The sequence below is a fragment of the Schistocerca cancellata genome, chromosome 1, assembly GCF_023864275.1.
Source record: "Schistocerca cancellata isolate TAMUIC-IGC-003103 chromosome 1, iqSchCanc2.1, whole genome shotgun sequence".
NCBI lineage: Eukaryota > Metazoa > Arthropoda > Insecta > Orthoptera > Acrididae > Schistocerca > Schistocerca cancellata.
In genome coordinates this window covers 520,779,427-520,800,744 of record NC_064626.1, presented here as the reverse complement: position 1 = coordinate 520,800,744, position 21,318 = coordinate 520,779,427, and the positions used below count along the sequence as shown (strand labels likewise).

Below are 21,318 nucleotides of genomic sequence, written 5' to 3'. Positions count from 1 at the left end.
TTCTGAGTGCTTTACTTGTGAAGCATAAAATAAACTTGCTTATGTCATGACATGGTGCACAAAATATTTTGCTATTCTCTAGTTGAGTTGGCATAAGAAGGTGTTAGATAGTAGCATTGGGCTGGGGCTGAAAGCTTCACGCACCTGTGTCATCCGGTCACATAATGTGATTTTGTAGACATCTTTGACAATGTCTGTTGTAAATCTATAGACCGCTATTGTTTTTGCCTGCAGTTGATGAATGGCAACAGTGCTGCCAGTTGACAGGGACCCATGTAATGTTCACTCAGTGTAGCCATTGGATCACAAACTCCTCACATGGGTTGATGGCATGGATTCAAAATGTTTCACACAACCATCTCCACAGACTGCCATCAGCCAGTGGAATTCTCCTGGGCCTAGAGGAAGCTTGGCAGTATGACAGGTTTTTGTGCCACCCTTCTGTGCCCTTGTATCTACTTTTTTTCATTCTTACCGTTTTGAACTGAATGAACTGCCTTCCGCTCTCCTGTAATGTGTGTGTGCTTGCAGATCTGTAATACTGTACACTGCACAAAAAAGAAATCATGTCACATGGTTCCTTCCTAGACTGAAATTAGGAAAATTCTATACTGAATAGATAGTGCTTTATAGGTTTGTCCATTGTCAGATGTTGCTAATGCTTCTGGGTGTTACGCTAAGTAGTTTTTGGTGTTTAGTAGTTCTTTCCCTTTTGGGTATAAAATGGGGAAAAACTCTGCTGAACACCTAAAAGAATACCATTAATCACACTGAAAAAACCTGAGATCTAAGGTTAGATTCCCAGTGACTGTCTTAAATTTTCTGGCATGAGATAAATCTGGAGTGGGATCTTAATCTATTACATATTTGATGTCTACTAAGAGGAAATTGTAGGCCTGGAAGCATGTTTCATGAAAGGGACTACAGTGTTTCAGCAAACAATCATTTATTCAAGTTTTAAATATTAATCTTCACATTATTAATTGCATTTGTGTGTAAACTGTGCCCTGCTGGTTACTTTATCAAGTACAGTAGAGACTTGATTAACTTGATTAATTGTTGTAACAAGTCATTTGGATAACTGAAAATCTAGATAATTGCCTGTATGAAGAAAAGGATTTTTGTAGAATTACTTCTAGAAAGATAACGTATGTTGCGTGCATATGATTATTTTCAGGTACATTGCTTGGATTCTTTCTAGGATTAGTACATATTTGTTGTTTATTGAAAACAACAAAAACAAATTAAACTTTTCAGAATCAACAAAAAAGAGAATTTATTAAGAGATTTAGACTCACACTTCTGTACATACATACACATTTTCTTAAAATTACTAATATACAGCAACCTTTCTTATGAAATGCCCAAAAAGTCACATAGGACAGTCGCCGTAGTTCAGTTTTGTTTAAATTATCTGGAAGTGTCATTTGATGTATACATTTTTTCTCTACATTGCTGCTGCATCATCAGTTCATTTTCAGTGTAGTAAACTCACTTATCACACTATTTGTCAAACAATCTGAAAGTGATTTCCAGGATTTAAAATGCTTCAAAATGAGTTGGCCCTGTATCGTTTTGTGCACCTTCATTTTCTTCTGTTTCATTGTCTTGCATTTATTGCTGGTCCTTTGCTGCAATATGCCTTCGACAATGCCATCATTTCACATGTTTCAAAAACCTTGGTCTCACAAGTTAGCCACTCTTTCACATCATTGGCATCACATTTCTGCCATATTTGTATGTTTGTCATTAATTCATCTATATCCTCCAAAACAGAATCATCCATATTGGTTATTGAATTTTTGTTTCAAGCTTTGTTCAGTCTTCCTTTCAATCAAATACCTGCATCTACAACCATGTAACAACACTCCTTTAAATCATACTCAAAAATGATAAAATGACTTTTAAATTTTCTTTAACAGATACCATATTTACTCGAATCTTAAGCCGCACTTTTTCTGGTTTTTGTAATCCAAAAAACCGTCTGCGGCTTATAATAGAGTGCAAAGTAAGTGGAAGTTCTGAAAATGGTAGGTGCTGCCAAAACTAACATTCTGCTGTTGAACGTATGTAGTGCTACACAGGTATGCTTTGCAGCCACAAAGATAAATACTGGCGCCAAAACCTCTGCGTCAGTAAATAAATTAAAAAAAAAAAAGGTGGAGGACAGATTTTTTTTCTCTGACCCGAATTTCGTCCACTGCATTTTCATACATTATCCAACAAAGTAAATACAAATTCCGTATTGTTCATCTACGAATGTCGCAGCATTTCAGTGTACTACGAAAATCCGACTAGCAAGACAGTTTGGGATGTTTATCAATATGGCCAACTTGACGTTCTGAATTTTTTCCTACCTGTGAGAAGAGATGGTTGCTAATGCGAACTTTTATGAATTGTGAATCACATGCAGTATTCTCTTCACCATAAGAATAATATGAATATAAACATTTTGCCATGTATTCTTTCGTGTTTGCTGCTATCTCATTTAAATCCTGCCTGCCTAATAAACTACTAAACTAGAGTGAGACAACAGCAAACGCGGAAGAATATACATATCATGTCATGTTTATATTCGTATTATTCTTATGTGTAATAGTGATAGAAATGAAGCACAGCAATTGACTAGATTTTTAAATCTAAGATGGCTAATTTCTGTGCAGAATGTAATGTACTAAAGAGGTGTCTGCAAAGATTTTAAACGGAGAAAAATTTTCACTTAACACTCGTTCAGAACATCATCTATCATACGCAGTCTGTTATTTGGTTCTTGTTGATCATTATCAAAGAAAGCAGCAGTGTAAGTAACAACAAATGGCAGTCTCTTGCCATTGTTTCGCTAATGAGACGATTCCCCTTGCATGAAAGCAAGCCATGCCACAAGCAGGGACAGGCCGTAAACACTCATTGTCAGAATGCAACAAACAATGCATGACACAGTACAGTAATGCATTTTCAGCTTAAGAGTGAAATAAACACCTATAACAAAGAGAGCGGCACTTATCAGATCAAAGAAAAATAAGCATTCAATTCAAACCAGAAGAAGCACGACAAAAAGGAAGGGTACCCGTATAAATATGGACAGAGCGCCTGATGCATAGCAGTGGCTACCTGGTAAAGCTTAACTGCTAAGCTTAAGACTCGAACCAAACTACTGTAGCTGTATCGTCATTCATTCGACCAAATTGTCTCATATTACAATGGACCAACTTTGTTTCGATTTGGAGGTGCGGTCTAAAACTTTTCTCTCCCCTTGAAATTAGTCTCAAATTTAAGGTGCGGCTTAGATTTGGGAAAATTTTTTTCCCTTGATTTCGACTCTCATTTTTCAGGTGCGGCTTGCATTCGAGTAAATGCAGTAATAACATAAAAACTGTTTCCTATAGTCAGTTTAATGTTTGAAAAACGTGTGATCCATTGGTTGTAGCAAGGATATGAGGCAATATTTTACTGTGAATAATCAATCTTCTCTATAACAGTTAAGCTGAAGAATGAATTGATGCATTATCTAGTAAAATTAGGACCTTCTCTTGTTTAATTTTGAAAATTTTCGTGCTTCAGGGATAAGTTTTCATACCAATGAATGAATAAGCCAATGAATATTTTGGACTTCAGCCATGTCTGTTTTTGCTTTTTATAAATTAGGTGCATTGTTGTGATTTGTGTATATCAGGTTTTCTGATTTGCTGATGAGGAGCAAAGGGATTTAATGGGTCCCTCTAGCGTTTGTGCAAACTAATATTGTGACTTGCTCTCTGTTTGCTTTATATCCTTTCTTGATAAGAAGCTAAGGATTTTCACAGTAATGATTTACAATGTACTCAAACCTTATCAGACTTGTTAACAAAAGCCAAGTCAGTAATTATTTTTTAAAACCATCTTTAGAACAACTTACTGCCTCTACGTCAGCTGACATTTTTTTCACCAAGTATTTCCAGTTTGTGAATTCCGTGACAAGGGTTAAATCTGTAAAACTAAGTTGCAACAAAAGATTGATTGCCACCAATTTTTTTAACTGTAATGCCTTTTCACAGAGCAAAGGACCAGATATTGGTTGTTCTGGTGATGGTTTTTTGTAAAAACCAACAATAGAAAACTTCTATCAAAAGTTGTTTTCTCAATTTCTTCAAGGCACACTTCAAAATGAAGCGGTATTCTTACTATTGTTGATTGTAGAAGTACTTACACCATACTTATTGGCTATCTTATTAGCAGATTCTCCATTTTTGGCAGCCGTCTAACTCGTAAAATAATTAAATGAACGCTATCTAACTTGAACAAAAATCAAAAATGTGGAGCACAGATTGTTGGTTGATAATGCCAGTGAGATGTCTGTGCATGAATGGACTAGACTACTTATTTACTCATGGTTGACAATGTGAATAATTGTGGATCTGTATAACTGAGATATGGATAACAATTTTCACTGTAGTTATAATTGAAAACACAGGGATTAAAGGAAGATGAAAGTCGAAGAATTAAAGGGGGAAAACTCATCACAACTACTTAGTAAAAAAGTAATGCCTACTGCTTTTCCTGGTATTGAATATATTTTCTTGATTTTTTAATACAGGCATTTCTATTTATATTGGTTTAAGTGAAAGCAGTTGTTTTGTGTGGGTGATAGTAAAGAAGTGGAGAAATAGACATTTGAAATGATCAAATTGCTACACCCACTAGGCAATATTACTAACTACAGGTTGATTTGATTTGAATATTTTCTCAAAGAGAGCAGCATTATTCACTTGCTACAATGTTTCGAAAATTTTGGTTTTTTCTCAAGCAAGAAAAATTTCCACCTTGAGAAATTGTGAAAAGATGTTACCTCTAAGTAGTAAGTATTTTGCCTGACCCTTCATCTTTCGGCTCTTTTGTTCTGAATTATTAGAATTGGGAATATTTCAGATCAATGTTTTTTTTTATATGGAGCTGATAATTATAACCATTTTGCAACTTCATATAGCACTTCAGTAGCCATTAACATATAGATGTAGTGTATTATGGTCCATTTTTTTAATGAGTATTCAAGCCATTGTGAGTACTACCTCCAACTCATTGTAAGACAGGTTATACTCGGTCGCTGTGCATGTGTTTTTTCATCCTTATCCAGCTGAGCTAGTGCTGTACCCCATAAGACCTCATAATTATGTTATGCCCCCTTTAAGTCTTGGACAGAGACTTCTGCGTGTTACTGCCGGTGAGATATAATTTGGTGTCATTAAGTCGTTGAGTTGTACTAAAGAACTTACATACATCACCTGGCATTTATTGATTCTGTTCCAGATATATTAAATAACTTTGTGGTGCACTTTTCTATTTGAACTTAAAATTCTAGGTGAGAGGCAGGGTTTTGTAATGATCCCATGGATTCTAATGCAGGAAGCCATAATTTCTGTGAAAACTGGTGGATGCTCATTGAATTCTATAAGGAAACACACATGGTCCTGTTGATTGGCTATTTCAGAAGATTGAGGTAATGAAAGCAGCAGCTTGTAGCTCAGATAAAATTTACTGTGTGATTGAATGTTTGTTGCAAGGGCAATGTTGCTGGCTGGTACACAGCATGCCATGTGTCAATGCAATTAATATAAACCTGTTTGACTCTTCATTCTCTGCACTTTGTAATGTGTTTTGCCTGACAAGGTTCTTCATGTCTCTTAAATGGAAACACAGTGAGTGCACAAAGCATGAGAAAAAACTGACATTGGCAGATGAGTGGTCCCTTCCATCCAACTTGCTGAAACATCAATCACAAAGTTATTTTAATCGGTGCATAGAAGTTATACTTCTTTAAAGCTGGAGTATTTGTTAATGTAACACTCAATATTTATTTCGATAATTTCCTTCACAAGTTTTTATTGTCTTTATTTCTAATTTTCCTGCTGTATTTGAAAATTTTTGAATTGACTTTCATACTTGTGAACTGACTTATTGCGTAGTTTTTGTGAATCACTCATTCATTGTCAGGACACCTGTTATTTCAAAGTAATCCTTAAAATTTGTGATTTGTTACACTGTTTAGTTGCTAGTGTTAAATCATTGAACTTATTTGATAACTGAATGACATCAAAATATAATAGCAAGTACTTTTTTTGCTGTTACCAGATGAAGCAAAGGAACTTCATATAATGTAGTGTCTGTTGGAAAGTTAAGTTTAAGCAAACAAGCCATGATTTTTGTTCTCTACACTACCCTTCGTAAAACCTTAGATCTTGAACAAGACTTTTTTTTGTAATTTGATAAAAACATATGGTGACAGATATGTTGAAAGTATCAAGATCCTGCTTATGTTGGTTGTAAAAATTGGAGATGTAATGCATTCGTGGATGCAGCATCTTGTTGTCAGGTAAGTACTTAACATTGTAATACTGACACTAGTTGGTGAGAGAATTTCCATTGAATAAAGCATCTTGCAGCATCCCATTTTAAATGTAACAGATCAGCAAAAAAATTCTGATTTGTATTGAATAACTTGCACAAAATTTGCTGGGGAAAGTGAGAGATGGTACAACACAGGAGAGCATGCTATATATTAAAAATGTGAATGGATGAAATGAGGTAATAGCTCAAAGCAATTGATGCTGTTCACTATTATGTGCAAAGATACCATCAATGTCAAGAGGGGAGAATGATTTCCATATATATTGCTTATGTCTCCATATGCCTGCCTGAGTGCAACATCATGCTTTTACCAGTAACACACTTTTTGATAAAACATTGGTCTGTTTCTCCATAAACCGATCACTGATGGCATTTGCACCATTAAGAAAGGTTAACACATTTTTGTAATAAGTGGCTTCTGAAGAGCTTGGCAGCTGTAAAAGTTAGATCACCTCTTGACAGTTACCAGGGCATCTAGGGAAATACATAAGGTTTGGCTGAATCATCATTAGGTTCTGAGTTCAGCATCCCCTATTATTTAATTTCTTAGGCATACTGCAGTAATCATTGTTTAGTACCGGTGGAGCATTGGACACTTGTGCATTTGACAGCATAATAAAAATTATAAAAAAAAGTTTAGTGAAATGATTAGTCTAAAATCAAGAAAATAACACACAGGGAACATTTGATGTGAATTTGAATGATGCTTGAAATCATGTAGAGCAATTCAAACACTGAACCAAAGATGTGGTTGATATTGCTTTGGAAAATCATGTATTAAAACATTTAAAATCATAAACAAAGAACTGTAGCAGCTGGAATGTTCATACATTAGATCTTGTCACATGTGTTCTTTTCAGATATCTGAAAAATTTTCTATTGAAAAATCTGAGAGACTGAAAAGCTGAACTTCATTATTCTGTGGATAGTGATAGAAATGTCAGGGCCACTGAAGACAAGACTGCATAGTTTACATAATCCACCTGAAAATTGTTTGGTTCTCTTCAGAATTCTTTGAGTCTACGTTAAACTTGGAAGCTGAAGTTCTCAATCAGCACCTCATTTGCTGTTCAAGCTTAGTTTAAAGGTCTGATGTGTTTCTGGTCTGTTTTATTTCTTACATTTTTGCAAATTATTTCACAGAACAGACTTTTCAATTTTTTGCAGTTTTTATGTTTTGTTCAGAAAGCATGAAAAATAATAAATTTCAATATAGATCAGTGCTGTATTATTAAGAGTTTGTAGGTCAAGAGAAAGCAAATGAGGTATTAACTGAAATGTAAAGTTCAATTTTAAGCTTAGTTTTAAATAGTACTGGATGATTTTTGTCTGGTGGATTTTTAATTCCCCTGTTTACTTTCATCTAATTAAATCTTCTCCAGAATTAATGTTCTTTCTGCAGTGGAGTGTGCACTGATTTGAAACTTTCTGGCAAATTAAAACTTTATGCCATATTGGGTATCAAGCCTGATATCAAGCCTTCTGTGGGCAAATTCCTGGTCGACATACAAAAATTTTGGAATAAACTTTTCCTGCTGCATGTCCAGAACATCTGAAAACATAGCTGTGCACGAGCTGAAGCATATTCTGACATTGTCAGCAGCATCTCTGATGGTCATTTGATGATTTTCCAGAACCATTATCTTTACTTCTTGCCCATTGTAGTCAGTAATTGAGTTGCTTCTCAATCACCTTTGAAACATTTGTACCACTGGAAACCTTTTGTCTTGTATTACATTCATTGAAAGCCAGTGAACATTTCAACTGTGATGCTTAACTTCATTCTATTTTTCAAGCAAAATTTAATGCAAATTCTTTGCTCATTTTTCTAAAGTAAAAATTCAATGGGCACTCAAACACGCACAACCTTTTTGACTGTCTACAATTAACTAAATATTCAAAGCAGCTGATAATGCAGATATACATCAAGAACAGCTGCACCAACAAAATATTTTTAAAAAATCAGATGTATGAAGCCTGCAAAATTAAATTCCTGTCTCTTTGATCACACCTTGTTTCACTTTTCAGTGAACATGGCAATATATCTATAGATGGCAGTATATCTATAGATAAATCAAGATATTCTCATCCTAGTGGTTGAAGCTCTTTTGTCAGTGTTCTCTTTAACAAAGGTACTAAAGGTGGACCCCATACAAAAATGTGTATCACAATATTCTGTTTGCAGAAAAAAATTGTGCCTTCTTGGAACAGATCTGGAATACTGACACAGTTTCCTGTAGTTTATGAAATTTTTGTGCTGTCAAGTGTACTACATGTCATTGTCAGGAATTGATACGAATCTTTTGTGTACCTTTGTGGATTGCCAGATTCTAAGCTTTGGGTTTGTAGGGAGTGTGTGAAAACATTGGTCAAGGTGATCTTGAAAGGGTTTGGTGTTGTGTGAACTGTCTCCTTTCAGTTTCTTGAGTTCGAAAAAAAGAATGCTTAAGATTCAGATGGTGGATGGAATATTATCGAAAAAAAGGTCAGCTTAAAAGTTTGCCCCAAGGCTATTGAGAAACAAATCAGTATTACAGAAGCAGAAATTCAAATCACCGTTGGCTCATGGGCGGAGTAGGAGTAAACTCATATGGTTTATTTGTTTACATTGTGGTACGTGAAAGGGAAAATTACTCTTCATCTGTTTCAGTACACGTCATGTATCCAGTTGCTAACAAACTGAGTTTCAAATTTTTTCGTGTTGTATAAAAGTTGGATACGAATTATAGTATAGGTGGATGTGATGTGATCCATTTATGTGAGTAACAGATTCATTAAACTCTAAATTTCACTTAAACTCACGGAAGTTATCAAAGAAATTCAGACAACAGAAGAATTACCTGACAATTGGAAGTATGCACTTATTCACTGCCTGCACAAAAAAGGTGACAGAATGGATGTCAACAAGTACTGTGGAATTACACTGGCACCTACATCTTCTCTTCATGCCTATGGCAGAGAACACAGGAATAAATTGAACACAAGATTGGGGAGTATCAAGCGGGTTTTGGACCCGGACATTCCTACCCTGAACAAATTTTTAATCTAAAAACTTTGAAATACAGAGCTATTACACATAAGCCCACCATATGTACATTCATAGGCTTAAAGGTCAACTGTAAATCCCTTGTCAACACTAATAGAACTCGGACTTGACCAGAAAACACGTAAGCTCATTGAGCAGACACTCTCCAACACAACCTGTAAAGTAAAATTCACGGGGAGGGGGGGGGGGGGGGGAGAATCTCAGAACTGGAGACAGACAAGGAGACAGACTATCTCCAATTCTGTTCAGTATCATTTTGGACAAGATCATAAGGAATGGGAGAGTGAGCTTAGAAAATGTGACCTATGGAAACCAATGAAGATTGAAGATTGGAAGGTAAACTGAAGTCACCTGCCTAGCCTTTGTCGACGACCTTTCAATTATGACATACAGCGAACAAAATACAATACATCAAATAGAAATACTCAAGGAATGCACTGAGAAGGTTGGCTTGCAAATTTCTTTTGAGAAAATGGAATCTGTGTTCACTCTTAAACATACAGAATCTAACCACAAAATATGGATGAATAAATAGTTCCACATTTTAAATGCCTGGGGAAATTTTGGAACCCACCAGACTAGAAAAATCTCAAATTTGAGCACAGAAACTAAAGAGAGCCTACAGTCGAATGCACATACTTTAAAACAAAAAAGTGCATGTCCATGCATGCAAAAATCACACTACAGCACTGTCATTAAACCTGTGGTGCTATACGTACCAGAGACCTTGTCACTCCATAACAAGATACTTCTACAAAATCTGCAAAAAAAAAGCGAAAGGTCATTAGGAAAATCCTTGGACAACAAAAAACTGAAGCTGGATATAGACTGCAAACCAACAAAACTACAAAGGAAATTTCAAATATTGCTGCTGACATTAGAAAAGATGCCTTAAATTCTATGGAAACATACAGACTCCCTGAGTATAGACTCACACCAGATACAGCCAATGAAAACCTTAAAGGTATGACTTGGGCCGAACAAGTACGAAGAGACCTTACTGATGCTCAGCTCGCCATTCAGGACACTGCAGACTGTAATATCTACAGATGCAAAATAGACAAGTGGGAAGTCCAGGCAGGGACAAGTCAAAAAGTCTGCTACAAAGTGGATAGATGAAAGAAAGTCATGAGCGAGAAAATGGTCTCTTGGAAAAATTGTAGAAGCTTCACGTGATCCATAAAGTGTCTACTATGTGTGTGATCCATAAAGTGTCTACTATGTGTGTAACAATATTTTTCATAAGTGATTTTCAACAAAAATGTTATGCTGATGACACCAATACCTCCTAAGATTTAACACTTCTGTTAATGGTTGTGGGTGTATTGTAGGGGAATAGATGTGCAATATAATTGATAGTAAATTGGTTCATTTAAGAACGTACAGGTCTTTTTGTAGCTGGTTTGCAGTGTGGCACAATATATTATGTAGCAACAAATTACAGATTTTAATTCTAGAAAAACAGAAAGGTACAGTATTGCCGGGATTGGTATAAATGTATTTTGTTAATGTATTTGGATTGGAGGTGAAGGCATTATGAAACAATGAAAAAAATTGAAATAGCATTAATCATTCAGAATTTTATCTGGAGTTGTGGGACAGTGAAAGTTTTCTACACCACACAAATGCTTTTTTTAAAAGTTAGTGTCTTCGGGCAAATTAAGAGTTGTAATGTGTCACTAGTTAATGGGAGTAACCAAAAATTGTCAACATTGTCATGGACTAGAGGTAAATTTTTACTTTAATCCAGAAAATGAAGCTAGTTAACATTAGGTGTGTTATATAATGTAAAACTTCAGTCAGTTTATTGAGACTGTGTTCTAAATCAGCACGAGACATTCTTGGCAACATCACTAAATCACTAATTGATAAGATATTGTGCTTCAATCACAGGTATTAACCATACATCATAATTACACAGTATTTGTTAGTGAATGTGGTGGTGTAAAGGAGGGAAAGAACAAAGGGACTGCATGTTTCACAGACTTCTTCATAACATAAGATGATCTATCAAGGTAACTTTAAAAAGTGGAAATGTGCTTAAAGAACATTACTTGATTCAGAACACAGATCAGTACTTTGGTTGTGAGAGACTTAATGATATAGCAGGTTGCAAATGGGAAATTAGGTCGCGATTGGTCTGTTAGAAGACCAGGTAAAAACATTAAATTGGGTTTAGAGCAGGATGGTGACATTAAGACGAAACATGAAGGAAAATTAAATCAAAATGGAATGTCTATCAAATGAAGTAAGTTGCATTAAACTGTCTCGTAATTGTTGTCACGAGAATAAATTATAGCAGTAAGATATGTAATGGACATGTCAGTAGTGTGCAGGATAAGGGAGAGTTCGAACATTGAACTGAATCACGGTTGCGATCTTTCATTTATGTATTAGTTGCTCTTGTTACATATTACTTGCACCCTGGAAGGTACTGCAGATCGTTTCACAGTTAAGCAGGACTTTGCTGAGGACTAGGAGAGGGGGAGATGGGAGTAGTGAGTGGGCAGCAAATTGTCATGTTGCCAACCATGGGAATGTATGCTGTGTACACTGGCTTTTTAGTAATGTCTCCCACATATAAATTGCAGTTTACATACATCCATTTGACTTAACTTCAAAATGGGACAAATAGTCAACAATAGTATCAATGTCTGCAGGAGACAGTAAAACTCCAGATAGGGACCAGTGGCAGACTCGTTTCATGCTGCGATATTGTCGACACTCACCTTGATGTATGACCAGAACAAAAAGGGGCATGTCATCTGATGGCTCTACACACCCAATGAGTGTGTGGTTGGTAGATGACGTGATGGGAAGTGAGAGATATTGTAACATTACCAAATCTGGATTGAAGTGAAATCTGGTATGTATTCAGATAAAAGCCAGTGTGTTCTAATGTCCCATGGTAATCACCACCTCAGAAATAGCAATGTATGTGAAAGAAATGGTCAAATATATCTGGCATTGGAGATAAATTTCAGCGTGGTGGTGGTGGTGGTGCCGGTGGTGGTGCCGCCGCCGCCGCCGCCACAGATGATAGTAATTGAAAAGTCTAGAAAATGACGTGGTACGTGAATTAGAAAATGACGTGGTACGTGAATTAGAAAATGACGTGGTACGTGAATTTGTCAACCATATCTTTCCATTTATTTTATTCGTAAATTATCAAAATATAAAAAACAAATTGCTTATTTTTAGAATAGGTGTAATGTTAATGTTTTAGGCAGATACTTTGTCAGTAAAACAGTTTGTACTTTGTTAGTAAAAATATGTGATAAATAAAGGGTCCGTCTTGTAATAGATTTGTAAGAGGAGTTTAATTACTATTGGCTAACATCGAACTCGTACACTTTTTTTCTCCCTGCAAATAAGTTGAATGTCCCTTTATTACAAAGTAAATGCACGCCTTCAAATCTTCACTTCAATGATGAGTGTTTTCATAGAATGCTATTGAGAGAAATTGTCTATACTTCGTGCAATTGGAAAATTTTGAATTTCAGCTGTGTGTGTGTGTGTGTGTGTGTGTGTGTGTGTGTCATATTTACATATTTAATTAGTTCCTTTAGATTCCTGTTTGCACAAATCAAAATCATTTATGTTGTAGTGTCACTGCATTGGGAACTGATACTGCTTGATCAGTGAAGTTTTGCTAGCCAAACTTGAACCCAACTCACATCAAATAAGGTGTGTTGAATGTTCAAGTAAATAGATTTGAATATTCAGCTCGATCAGAGTTCATTTTTGGTAGGTACTAATCTAAGGTTATATGCTTTATGCACTCAGCCCTTATTGTTGCAAGATCAAAAATACATCATGACAACCAAAGATTAAAATGTAGTTTCAGCACAATATCAGACCAGAACACGGTACAGTTTATTTGACTGCGCACTTTTGTTAACAATTAAGATTTAGCCAGTTCCCTAGCCATTATTCCGGCTGTCAGCTCGTTAGCTTAGAGTTTAGTTGTGAGTGGACCGGCAATGCTTCTATAATGTGAGGGACATAATTTCAAAAACCGCTCATGGTCATTTTGACTGCACTGTTCGTGTAATTTTTTTTTTTTTCTGCAGTTACTTTCCTTACATATTCACAATATTTTCCATTTCACAGCTTTTGAAATATGGCAGAACTTAGTAATTCTACAGGTAAAGGATCTGATGCAAGTAGCATACAATGTGTGAATACTTCAGACCGAAACTTTGAGGAAACTGTGAGCAGGTGGTTGGAGGAATCAGACGATAGTGACTGTGACGAAAATCCTGAAAAAAGAAACTGAACCCATTGTGAGTGAGCATGACACTCTTTCAGGGCAAAGTGCATCAGAAAATTACTCTGATGAAAGTAGTGATCCATGTGATGAGCTACAGAGAAGCAATTAATTCTCTGGCAAGAATCAGTACAAATGGGCTAAAGCACATCCAATCTGAGCTGTTAGAACTCCTCGCCATAACATCATGAAATTTCCATCCACCACGTTGACTACAAGAGATCCAAAAGACCCGTTTTCATTATGGCATATAGATTTTGATGACTTAAGTTCTCGATCACATCCTACTATGGACAAATGCTAAAATAGATTGCGTCAGGCAGAAGTACTCTGACAAAAACAAAGCTGAACTTCAAAACCTGGATTTGGATGCACTTTTGACTTTTTTTAGGACTTCTGATATATTCTTCTGTCTTTAAATCCAACCACGAAAATGTAAATTTGCAATTTTCAAATGTGCCATGTCTAGGAACTGTTTCCTAATGTTGTTGAACTGCTTACGGTTTGATGGCTTTTGAACTAGAAAAGAATGTCTGAAAGTTGAAAAAATTGTAGCAGCCTCATTTCTCTTTAGAAAAATTGTGGAAAATTCCCAAAAAATATTTAGACACATACTACTGTAGATGAGCAACTAGTTTCCTTCTGTGGTAAATGCTCATTTGTGGTCTACATGCCAAAGAAGCCTGGTACATACAGTTTAAAAATAATGTCCTTGTGTGATGCAAGGACCAGTTACTTTTATAATAGGTATATGTACACTGGAAAAGGCTCTGATGGAGATACTTTGCCGGACAATAAGAAACTGACGATACCAACAGTCTCTGTTGCGATTGTGTAAACCAATCTATGGCAGTAATTGCAACATTACTGCTGACAATTTGTTCAGCTCAATACAGGCTGTAGAAGAGTTAAGGAAAAGAGGATTGACTTTTGTCGGAACTCTCAAAAAGAATAAGAGACTCCCCAAGCCTTCCATCCAAATAAGCATAGTCCAGTTGCTTCGTCTTTGTACAGTTTTATGCAAGGCACCACTCTTTTGTCGTATGTGCCAAAGACAAACAAAGCAGTTCTTGTCTCTTGCATGCATCATAGCCCCACTGAGGATTTGACTTCTCAGAAACCAGAAATAATACCATACTACAACATCACTAAAGGAAGTGTTGCTGAACTGGACAAAAAGTGCTCCACATACTCCTGCAGTCGAACTAGGCATTCGCCGACGTCTTTATTCTACCGTTCATTGGACATCCGCACAGTAAATGCATATTTTCTTCAGAAGAGTGGATCAGATTTAGTTCCCGTTGACAGAGGTATCTTCCTGAAAGAACTGGCCCGTAGTCTTGTGCTGAAACATATGCAAAAGCAAGCTCAGAACCCACGACTTCCGCAAGAGTTAAGAATAATGACCCACCGGATTTTAGGCCCTGATGCTTCAGCAGAGGCAGCAGTGGAAGCAGAATCAGGTCCTAGGAATAAGAAAACGTGCAGAATCTGCCTAGCTAGCATTTTTGCTACATTTGCGAGAGACAAATATGCATGCCGAGCTCTTCCCAGGTCTTCAAGCACTGCTGTGAAAAATTGTGCTTTGGAGGGCTCTGATTTTTCACGAGGTATTTTTTCTGGTTAAAAGCATTACATTTATTGTTCCATTAGTTTGTCAAGAAGAAATAAAAAATGTATCAAAGCATTAACTTGCTTATTAGCTTACGAAAAACGTATAAACATATTAGCTTATGAAATGTGTAGTAAACATATCTGAATGCCAGTTTATCAATAATTATTTAATATTAATGTTTTGTGTTTTCACGTTTATTTACATTGTATTAAAGACTCTGCCATGTGCAAAACAGAGAATTCCAAAGGGATTCAAATTATTTACATTACACCCACCTATAATTAAGATGTCAGATTGACTGTATGATGGTGTTAGTGTCCCAAGTTTGCAACTACATTAATTAAAGGTTAAGTGCAGTGATGGTAGTATTACCAAGTCATTAATGGTACATGAGAAATTGCATTAGTGATACTGTATGAAGTAGGCTGAGGTCTGCTTAGCTTTGCATTCATGAGATGGGCAACTCGGAGACCTCACCTCTGAAGATTAATTTTGCCTATTGTGGCAGAATATATTGAGGTTGACTTCTGTGTCATTTGTCATTTATTCTTGTGTGTGACTGAGGGATCCCATCCTAATTTCAGGTGTCTGGGTTTTAGTGTCCCTTGTGTCTAATTTCATTTGTTACAGTAGTGCTAGAGTGTCTCAGCTTCTGTAAGAAATCTTTCCCAACTTTAATCATTACTGTTCCTGCTGGTAACAAAGCACAGGATGAACTTTAGATGCTGTTGCTTTTATTTTATGGCTGAAAGTTATCATCAAATGCTGGAATTGATTCTTGCAGGACAGTAGCACAAGTTTATGATACAATCACTACTTTGATAGGGTGGGGCAGTACAATGCAGAGCATGATTACTAAGCTTTACAGTAGCACAAAGACAGTGAGGAAGTCCTTACAGTTTATAATTATGCTGCCCAAGTTGTACCCATAAATTTTTGCTCATTGGCCATTACTTGCAACTTTGTCAGTGCTAGATATATAGGGCACTAATGAAAGTATTTTGAAGTGTATTTTTCCTTCCCAGGAGTGGTTTAGGTCCCGGTTTCCTTTACTGTAAGTTTGGTTTGAGGTGGTTCGTTTTTCTAGTAAGTTGAGAATGTGATATTGTTCTTGTCTGCAACCAAACCAAGCAGTCGCGTGAACAGTGTTTCCATAATCCAACTGGCCACTATCTGCCTGTATGCTAATCTCACCGGAACTGATTGATACTGTGAATGGCAGCCATTTTGTACACCGCGGAAGACCAGCAGCACGTGCACCACAAAGCATCACTGCCGTCACTTAAGAGAGTGAACGTACAGCACCTCAGTGGTTAAAGCGGACAAAAATAATAAAATGCTGTTCAATACCACTATCAACATATTCTGCCAGTCAAGTCATCAACAGTTGTCAGATAACACTTCCAAATCTTACTGAAAGGGTAATCCTTGTCTCTATTTACAGTATTGGCTGCCAGTGTAATTTCAACAACTTCCTCTGAAACCCAGTCTCAATAGCAAGATGCAGGGGTAACTATTTGTGTCTTAATGTAAATTATTCTGTTTGTTAGTAAGATAGTGCTCTTCCATCACAGACTAATTTGTCTGCATCAAGTGTGTTGCTGGTGGTGCTTAGTACATCAGTATTGAGTAATGTGAACTGTCTGGCCAATATGATTTCCCACAACGGCAAGGGATTTTATCATCACTGAGGTTTCTCAGTCCAAAGTCATGTGTACTGAGCCAAGAAGTGCTCTAATCTTGGCTGGCAGATAAAATACTTTTGCTGTATCTTTTTAAAATTCTTCCTGTTTTTGAAGTCATGCCTCTAGCATACGGTGGAAAGACAACTGGTTTACATGTGCCTTCACACGATCCCAGAGCAGTTCCAAACTCAGACATGACAGATATGTTTGTACATACTATTTTGTGGTTAGGATAGCCATTCAGCTTAAACACTAAGTGAAGTTTATCCAGCTCTTGGGTCAAGCTCTCTCCCATCTGAGATGGCCTAAGACCTGTTTGCCAATGTCAGCAGGATCCTTGTGCATTGGTTTTCAAGAAAGATGTGCCCATCTTTCTGTAGACCAGCAAGTTTAGAAACGGAAACCTTCCATCCCATTTGACCTCTATCATGAACTTGATGCTGAAATGAAGGCTATGTGCAACCATTTCCATTACCATATACATATTGTTATGTACCTCCAACAATGGATGTTCCAGCTTTTCACTAATGAACATTGAGGATTCTTAAAGGCAAGCCCAGGTAAAAGACAAGACATCAAAACTCACAAATAAATCCAAGGGATCAAGACAGACTTCAACCACTGGGAAAAATCATGGAATCAGAAATGTGGTGTACACATTTTCTATGTGAAGGCTAAGAACAGTCCCTTAAATACTCAGCCAAGTTGTAAGCATGTGCACCCAAATTCCGCAATCTTCGGTATTGTGTGTCCTTAAGTAAAAGTAAAGTAATCTAATCAATGAAGATGTATGGCATTACCTTTGTCTGTTAGTAGCCTTAATAAATCTGGACCTTCTCGAATTGACCAGATTGCTGTCCTATCGATAGCAGATATATTACTCTGCTTGGTCTTCAGGAAAACTAGACACCACTTGCTCCACCGAGCAAATAAATTCAGAGGTAAGACTCATAAGTGTGGAAGCAGAATGTTGGCTTTTCTCCAAAACTGATTGTGTCATTGCCCAGTTCTTTACTCATGTAATCATGATCCATTGATAGGTGTCGTCATACGATGTCAAGGATTTAGAGTAATATGTTGGCAATTTGAATATTGTTCTGGCAGGGCAACATATTTCTTTTACTCGCATGTAACTGGATCCTTTATGCAAAGATTTATTTTACCTGCACTTAGCAGTTTCATCACTGCCATTGCTGTTTCTTGAAAATGGGTGGAATGTTCTTGGGCACTATCAGGATCATCATCATCAGTTGGTAGTCTTCAGAGTTTCAATGTCTTTTCTCGACTGAGGTCACTCGTCAGTGGTTTGTGATTGATGTCACGAGTAAAGAATTGGAAGATGCCATGCATCAGTTTTGGAAAAAGGCCTAAATTTTGCTCTTCTCTTCACTGGCTGTATTTTGTTGGTGGAGCAAATGGTGTTACTTCCTTGTGGACTGAACAGAAGAAATCGGGTAATAACTTTGCAAAAGTTGCATCAGGCTCCACCCCTTCTGTTGAAAGGACAGCAATCTGATCCATGAGAGAAAGGGATTTTTTGTGCTGCTAATGGACAAAGGTAATGCCACAAATCTTCATTCACAGAAAAACTATGTAAAATTGATCTATTACTTAAGAACAGGATGTACTGAAGATTGCAGAATGACCTGACTGAATGAGTAAAGTGGAAGACACTTTCATTTCTCAAGGAGAGTTAGTTATCTGACAGTGTGATTAAAGAACTTCTTTCTGGTGCTGCTGTTCTGTTGAGTTATACAGTTTGCCAAAGTTCATAAGAAGGGTTCCACTACATCCCGTTGCGAGTAATTTGGTTATGCATATTCGCAAATTGGCTATGATTTTAGCTTCTGTTCCAAGCTTTCACATACGAAAATCTGAAAAACATGTTTCCAGTTCAGTGCTTTTTATCCAGCAGTTGAAGTTGTCTTGTATTGGTTGCTTGATTTGTTTGTGAACTAAGCATAGTGTCTTTTTATCTGTGTTTCTCTTGAAGAAACGTTGAATAATGTTAATTGGTGAAAAACTGGACATGTTGATGATGCTCTCCCATCACTTGCCAACTAAACAGTTTCAATAACAATTACTTTGAGCAAACTGATGGGGTGGCTTTGGGGAAACCATTTTAATTGCGTTCATCCTAGCGTAAAGTTCATGACAGAGGTCAAAGGTGTGCAAAGCTTCCATTTCTAGATGGAACAGTGTTTTATTAGAAACAGACACATGTGGACTGGTATTTGCATGTATAAATCAATATCATTTCTTTTGTAGTGTCGCTGCATTGGGAACTGACTGAAGTTTTTACTACTACAATTTGTGCAACACCTGTGGAGTTCTGAGAAACAAGTGTCTGGGGGAAGAACCCAGGTGGTGCATGTGGTGATATTGGCACTGAGGTCACTATTGTCATGTTGCAGAGCATATCGATGTAAAAGGCTGGAAAATATTTATATAACAGCTGGTATATGACATGTCGTTTCATTTCACAGGTGGCTCTCCCTTTGATAAGGTTGCCAGTTACAGGGCTGGTTTAAGTGATGGTAGGAGAGTGCACAGGGCAAGATCTTAGTGTTGATGGTCACAGGGGAAGGAGCCTTAGTGTAGGGAGTTAGATATAGAAGGAGCATACGGTCAGACAAGAATACTACAGAGATTGGGAGGGCAACGAATAGCTATTGTAGGTGTGGTGGGCAAAATCTCTCCTACCACTACCTATACCAGTCCTGTAACTGGCAAAACATACACCAGCAAAGGGGGAGAGCCACCTCTGAAATGATGAGTCGTATACCAACTCTTTTGTGAACGCTGTTCAGTGTTTTACATCAACATGACTGCCACCAAATGATCAGTTACGGTGAATGGGCATAGGTAGAGAGTGCATACTGGCAACACACAATATCCTGTTGCAGAACATGCTCTACAACATGACAATCTCAACCATGGTGCCTATTTCACCACGTGCGCCACCAGTCTCTCAGAACTCTGCAGGTGGGAACTAGTGCTACAACATGTTCAACTTGACTGTGATGTTTTAGCAGTAGCCTCTTTCTTGCATATTACCCTGTCTGCCACCTTTAAGCTATCAGGTTTTCAAATCTCGTCCAATGCACTCCTCAACAATCCGGTGCAATCCTCAAAAATCAGGCTTTCCGTCTCATCCCATCCAGAAAGTCTTCCCTGACCTGCCATTTTGGGTGACCATTCAGAAATCTTCTCCTTTTCCTAGACCTGTCCAGTCCTTTTCATTCACCCCCTCTTCTTTCCCCTTCTACCTGAAGGAACCACTGGATCAGAAAGCTTGCCTAATTGTAACCACTTTTTGTGTATGTTCAGCCGCTCCTTGGTGAATAGATATTTTATCTATCCGATTACATTAGAATATACTGATAGAGGTATTTGATAGTGTTTTGCATTTTTGCTAGCTTTGACCACAGGGGCATTGTACATTCACTTGTACTGAGCAACAGCAACAATTTGTGGCACAGGTGCTGTTAGCCTTACATGGTGTATAAAAGGCCTGCTGTTCACAGTATTGATCACTTCCAGCAAGATTAGCAAGGAGTGTAATCGTCTGAAGATGACTGCCAAGTGGACTGTAGAAAATTGTATTCACATGATTGCCTGATGTGGCTACAAACTTGAAGACTATCAGATAATGTGCCAGGAAATTATGTGTAGTCACAGTTGAGACGGTAGCTGGCTCCCAGAATGTCCTGTTCTGTCTCAATTTCTTGATTTGAACAACAATTGCACAATAATCAGTGACATCAGGAAGATGTTGAGAGTTGTTGAGAAGTTATTTTTCTGTTTCCTCCATCCTCTTCTCTTCCACTGACAGTATTTTATTGAGGTGGTCTCAGATTATGCAGCTTAGTTTATAAATTGATTTTTTCTGATAAATTATAGTTCCCAGAATCATAAGTTGAAAACTCCATATGGTTTTTCCAGGGAAATTTGAAAAAAAAACACACTGGAAAGATCTTGTTTTTGTCTCAGTATATGGAATGTTCGTTTACTGAGGTGTCGTGCATTGTTGCTGGCTGGGTGTAGCCGAGTATGTGTGCCACTTCCCTATCCCTCATTACTACTGCTTCTTCCCTTCCTACCACTCCCCTCAGCTTGCAGTCAGTGCTGCTACCACTTTTGCCGCTAGCGTAGTAGCTGCCGATGAGAGGCAGGGAGGCATGAGGAGTGGTTTGTTAGGATTTGATTCTCACAGACTGTCGACGCAGTGGCTGGAGACTTCAGTCGTGTGTGTGATTTTTGTTGGATGTGTGCACACTCATTTTCTGACAAAAGCTGTAGCTGAAAATTTATTTGAATG

The 21,318-nt window shown here is 37.3% G+C and overlaps 1 long non-coding RNA gene across 2 annotated transcripts in view; it reads left to right on the top strand.

Annotated features, from left to right (window-relative positions):
* Window positions 1–21,318, top strand: part of LOC126179053 (uncharacterized) — a 66,281-nt gene that overhangs the window by 17,798 nt on the left and 27,165 nt on the right. For both annotated transcript variants that reach the window (XR_007536677.1, XR_007536678.1), the window contains exon 4: window positions 5,336–5,473. This is a non-coding gene — a long non-coding RNA (uncharacterized LOC126179053). The remainder of the gene's footprint in view (window positions 1–5,335; window positions 5,474–21,318) is intronic.